The sequence below is a fragment of the Fopius arisanus genome, unplaced genomic scaffold, assembly GCF_000806365.1.
Source record: "Fopius arisanus strain USDA-PBARC FA_bdor unplaced genomic scaffold, ASM80636v1 scaffold00001, whole genome shotgun sequence".
NCBI lineage: Eukaryota > Metazoa > Arthropoda > Insecta > Hymenoptera > Braconidae > Fopius > Fopius arisanus.
This window is the reverse complement of record NW_011887740.1, coordinates 329276-335275: the sequence shown is the minus strand read 5'-3', so window position 1 is coordinate 335275 and position 6000 is coordinate 329276. Positions and strand designations below refer to the sequence as shown.

Here is a 6000-nt window from a genome sequence, read left to right as displayed (position 1 = left end):
GAATTGAAAAAATAACTTCTTCGACATTAGACTCCACCAATGAAATAAGACACATGCATTACGGTGATTGGCAAGGGGTGTGTGCTTCTGGGTGTGTTCCTTTTTTTTTTCCCAGTACTTTTTTGATTTTTTTTTTAATTCTCTATGGACGGTCCGTGCCGGCCGGTGCACGTGGTCGTTGGGTTGGTGGTGATGGGCAGGTGGAGGGGAGAGCGAGGGGTAAGGATGGGAGGAGAGATGGCGCCAGTGGATGATGCAGGAGCTCGAGGAGGACAGAGTGATGCTGGTGTTTTTTTGTGGTGCGTTAAAAAGAATTGTCAGAACGTAAACTGGAAAGAGTGCACAGAGGTTTTTCAGTCGTGAGTTTGGCGCGACACGGCGCAGTCCACGCGTCGATTGTCGAGTTATAAAGCAATCGCGTGGCCCCCTCGTTACTTCTCATCCGTTTTGCTTTCAAAAGAGAGAACCCTAGGAGAGGGATTAAAATACGGAGAGCTTCTCAACTCGAGCAGTTGCCACTAGTTGACCAATACGTACGGAGGTGCTCCCTTTTTCGAGGGTTGTGATGAATTGTTTTGTCAGCTTTTGTGGATTTTAAGGGTGACATCCAGGAGAATGGAATGGAGGGATAAGGTGAGTCTCTTTTTTGTATTAATAATAGAGTGATGCGAATGGAAAATGGTGTCCGAAGTCTTGGGGGTTGTCCTAAATTTTATTGTACTGGTGAGGAAAGCACTGCTTTTATCATTTTTTTTTTATTGTGAGATTTGAATTTTTTTGGGAGGTTTTGAGGGAAGGAACAATTTGTGACAATTAATTGGTGTCAGTATTTTGGATGGTGCAGTGGAGTGGAGTTTAGACTGTCAGAAAAATTATTTTTATTTAGGATTGAATTCGTTCTGAGAGTGAATTGAATTTAGGACGAGGGATTAATCAACTTTTTTCTTTTAATTGAATTGAATTTTGACGTCTGCTAAAAATCGAGTGTTTATTGTTCAATTGGAGAATTTTTATTGAACGAGAGATGATACTTCATCGTGAGTAGTACATAAAAATTTAGGATATCTTTAATAAAATTGCGATAAAGATTCCGGAGCTTTTTAGTAATGGTTCAATGTCGAATAGTAAATGAAAATTAATCGTGAACTTTACTATAATTTTCATAGTCGTTCGTCTATTTTTCTGCATTTCTCCATTCTAAACTTTTGTCAATTTCTGAGAACATTTAATACCTTGGGTATCCAGTTGTGTAATTAGGAAAATGACCTCTGGGCAGTTAAATGGTAATTACTGAAATGACATTTCATTAACGTAGGCTTTCAGGGAATGTCCATGGGGCCTTTATGCAGCTTTATCTTTATAAAAAACCGATCAATCCAGTTTTGATTGAATTTTTTTAATCAAGGAAATGTCACCGGTTATTTTTCTGTTCAATGACTTCAAACTTTTTTTTTGGTTCGATCAGAATTACTCAATCTTAGAATGACAAAATTTATGTCCATTTTTTCACGTGAAGTTGATTAAAAAGATAAATTTAATAAATCAGATAAATTTGCCCTGTGTCGAAGGGAATCAGAACAATCGAAAAATTTATCGTAAAATGTTTCCCTGTAATAATAATACTTCATTATATTTTCAATAAACAGTAGATTTTGCTGCTGATGGGATAAAATTGAGAAAAGATATGAAAATTTTTGAAAATTCTCTCCGAATCAGTCCTCGATCTCATATTTTCTTTCCAACACTTCTGCCATTCTTAAAAATGAAATAACAATAAGGTTCCCATAAAATAATAAATCGATTATAAAAAGTAAACATTTTCTTAAATTGTGGATTGAATGGTTCAGATTTTCTTGAGATACTGCCACTCGTAATCTTATCCTCATAATGACTTCTTAAACAGTCATAAATTTTCTTGCATTGATACAGCGTTTGGAGCAAGCACTCGAGAAAAATAATAACATTTTTATCTCTCAAGTGTTCTTGCAAGTGGTACCGAGTATGAGAAGCCAGATATAACACACGAGACGTGTTATTTCACGTTTCGCGGATTTAAAATGAATGACATAAAATCATTAACGAGTTTGTAAGGCTTCGGACGATGGCCTGCATTTTTACTGACAGTTGACACATTTCTTTCTTTATTTAAAGGTGTTAACACTGCTATTTATTTAATCGGGTCGTATTAATGTCTCGTAATGGCTCGAATTATGATGCGTACTGCTGGGCAGAACTTTATTCAATGAAATTCCCAAGAAATCGGGTTTGGAAAAATAGCTTATGATTATCAACTCAAATAATTATGTAATTCATTCCATTTTCTAATTAACACATTTTATTCTTATCTGGAGAACCGAACTGTCTATATGATTATAAGAGAATTATTTCATTTTTATATTTTATTAATCCCAAAATTACTTAAACCTAATTAAAATGTCATATTCATCTCAAAAGAAATTCTGTCTAATTTATTCCGTTAATCCGTAGTCGAAAAGGAAGATCAGATTTTCAGATGCTTTCAGATTTTTGGAGTAATAATTCTTAAAAATGTTTTCATTTCCAATGAAAATCCCTAGCACTTGAATCTTAATTAACGAAACTAATTTCTCCTCCGTTTCTCCTTATTTCTGGATAATTTTTAAGAGTGAATCAATGAAAAATAAACTTTCATACACAAATGTGTAAAACTTCTTCCTCTTATTAGTGGATCACTTCTAATACTTGCATCTCTCATGGTCACGCTCCAAAACTGTCTTATTGTTGCAATCTTATTACTGTTAACGGCGTATTACTCTGCACATGAAATAAAAAGAGAGAGGATTAAAAACCGCAGTTTTTCCTGGCACTTTTCTGCGTGATTGTTGCATCAACGAATCGAGAGATTAAACCATTCGTTGACCATCTGTTTGTATAGAAGCTTTTCCTGGTACAATTAATCCCCGTAATTTCCCCTTCTATAAAATTATTGGACAGGCTTCAGACATTGATCGGAAGTGTAATTAAATTATTAGCACGCTCTGTTTGTAATGTTTAATTGGATTCCCTGTGATTTCTTAATTGTTCAAGAATTTTCAATTCTCATCGCTTCTAGACAATATCAATCAACCGGTCAACTATCAATAAAGAATCTCATTTATGGAAAATGTAATTGAAAAGATTAATAATATTACAGGATTTCTGGAAATCTGGAAGCAGTTGTATATTTTTAGGGGTTCATTATTGCAGATTTCAGGAACTCAAAAATTCTGAAATATAGGAACTTTATTATCGGTTCAGTGACCAAAACCTTGAAAATCTAATCTAATGCAATTAGTAGGGACTATACACTGCTGGAAAATTACACCTGAATATTTAAGTAATGAAGCCTGAAATTTTTAATAACAACAAAGTCACATGGAGTTCCTGTGGAATTCTTCTTAGATGAATCACTTCATTTTTTGAATATTTTTTTAATTCCGAGAGTAATTTTCAATTTTCAGGCCCATATGGCCCTCAAAATGCTGATTTTTAATTTATTCAAAATTCAATTGTACTTGATATTGAATTTTGAATAAATTAAAAACCTTCTGTAAAATTAACATTGAAAAATCAATTATTATTTAAGACGAATTTTCTATCAGAGACTGGTTTTAACTGAAATTTAATTTAAACTGAATCTAAATTGAAACTTTAGTTTAAATTATTAATTATTTAATTATTACTAATTTTGAATCTAAATTGAAAATTTAGATAACTGGAATGCCAAGAAATTCCGTAGGAACAGTGCAGTTCCTACGGAAGTTGAAACTTTGATTTCCGTATTCCTTCTGTAAAATTAAATTTATAGATAATTTTTTCAGTTGTCATGCATTCGGTGTCGTATTTATTTACAAGTAATCCTCGGTTGATTTCTCTTTGAATAAATCAGAATAATTCCAGAATAATCTCTCGATTCAGGGCATAATATACCGTGAAGGGATTGGTTTTGGAAAAATATAGAAGAGGAAGTTTTTATAGCGTTCCACATTTTTGTGATGCCAAAGGAGTAGTTGGATAGGATTTGGATTAGGTAGGAATGGGAACACTTCCGGATAATTCGCGATATAATTTTTACAAGAAAAACAGATATAATTTCGGAGATGAGTTTATGGACAGCCCTCAAAATACTCAATGTATTGAGGATTGAATAAAAATCGACTCCAAAAGGCATAATTTCATTCGTAAACTAATAAATAATCTGTTTCATGCGTCACTTTTACTCAACAGATTTAGTAACAAAGTTTGTTTAATTGTTTAATTGTTTAATTGTCCATTCACTCAGCCCTGTCCCAAAACTCTACCTCCAGAGAAGATGGGCCTTGGCAAAATCGTTACATATATATACATAGCCATGGGCACATATATGTACGAAGATTTTGAATTTGACATTGCAGTAATCCCATTGGGAATAAAGAGGACCGTAATGAAGCAAAAAAATAATGAAAAAAAATAATGAAAAATATAATGAAAAAAATAATGAAAAAATGAAAAATAGCAGTTCCTCCTGGGAGTAGATGACGATTTATGATTATACATTATGGCACAAATAAGGTAGTGAATAACGTAGCCGAAGAAACTCATCAAAATCCTCGATCCGTTGATTTTGAATGGATGTGCACATTACTGTACGTATTATATACCGGTACCAACTTGCATGTTACGGTACGATGATGCAACAGTTCGATGATCGTCCTACGCCGTTACAAAAAGGTGTCAGATGTAGTATTTACTGACGTACGTTCAATCATAGTCTCTCGTTGAAAGCTGATGATCGAGTGAATCACTTGATTGATGAAACAACAGTAGAATTAAATTTTACGATCAATTATAAGAGTAGTTGGTTCAAACGACCAATTTGATTCTTCCAGCTGTTTCGTTAGTTCATGAATAAAAGAGGACACGAAAGAGTATGTTAATATCTTGGAAAGTCCGTAATTAATTCATTACCCTTTCTAGATTAACATCAAAGAGTTTTGTTAAATTTCCGACTGAAATTAAGATTAACAATTTCTCTATCCGTCTCCCCTTTTTTCATTGATTTTTCATTGAACAAGAGGGACTATATTCGAAAGTTGTTTGTTGGATTCTCTGATTTGCGATGATAGGAAACCATGGAGTAGGTACCTCTTGCTCGTCACTTGGGGCATACTTACCATAGATGCGGTCCAGTTCTTCCGATGCATTTCAAAACACGAGGTACGCACTAATTTCGCACTGCGGTGATTTCCTCTGGAAATTAGTTTTTTTTTTCTTGACTTCTTTTCAGTTGGTGAGAAAGTTGGAAGATCGGTCAGGCTCAAAATTTCTTATGTCTGGCGAGGGGTGCTCACTCGACTCACCACTTCGGTGAATACCTCCCAAATTAAGGGAGATAGCGAAATTTCTCTGATTACTTTTTTGCCAAACTGAATGAGCTCTACAAAAAAGGTCATTACAACAAATTCGCTGTCAGCCTCACAATATCCAAAATTGACTTAAAACCGATTTATCCTTTTGGAATTTAATAAGGAGTTATTGCCCATTTTTTATGTTAATTTGATTAACCGTTTTCTACGAATTTATAAAAAACTTAAAAACTCAGAAGATATCGACACTAACTCATTATTATTTTTGAAAATTACTCAATATTACTGAATATGTAGATTTCATGTCAATATAAATTACCCTAGCTTAACTAAACAATGTATTTTGCCCCGAGTATTCCCGTAATTCTCTATCGTAAACAAATAAAAATTCTTGTTTGCAGTTTAAAAAATCTCCACAACGCTAAAATTTCCCCAGTTAAAACCTCCTGCTAATGCAATTAATCAGTAGAGTACGACCTAAATAATAAATAACAAATCAAATTACCGACGCCATGTGCGGATGAGTAGTCATCCTCAGATAAAAATCTACACCATCTGCACGAATTCTAAAACAAAAATTATAAGTTTATATATTATGCCTTATTCATCAATTCAATTCGTAGCCTGCGAACAACCG

General features: G+C 33.7%; 1 protein-coding gene across 2 annotated transcripts in view; it reads left to right on the top strand.

Annotated features, from left to right (window-relative positions):
- The first annotated feature begins 326 nt into the window (after nucleotides 1–326).
- The window catches only part of LOC105262658 (growth arrest-specific protein 2), a 36816-nt gene continuing 31142 nt past the window's right edge, over nucleotides 327–6000 (top strand). For both annotated transcript variants that reach the window (XM_011300400.1, XM_011298763.1), the window contains exon 1: nucleotides 327–633. The gene's annotated coding sequence lies outside the window, so the exon portion shown is untranslated. The remainder of the gene's footprint in view (nucleotides 634–6000) is intronic.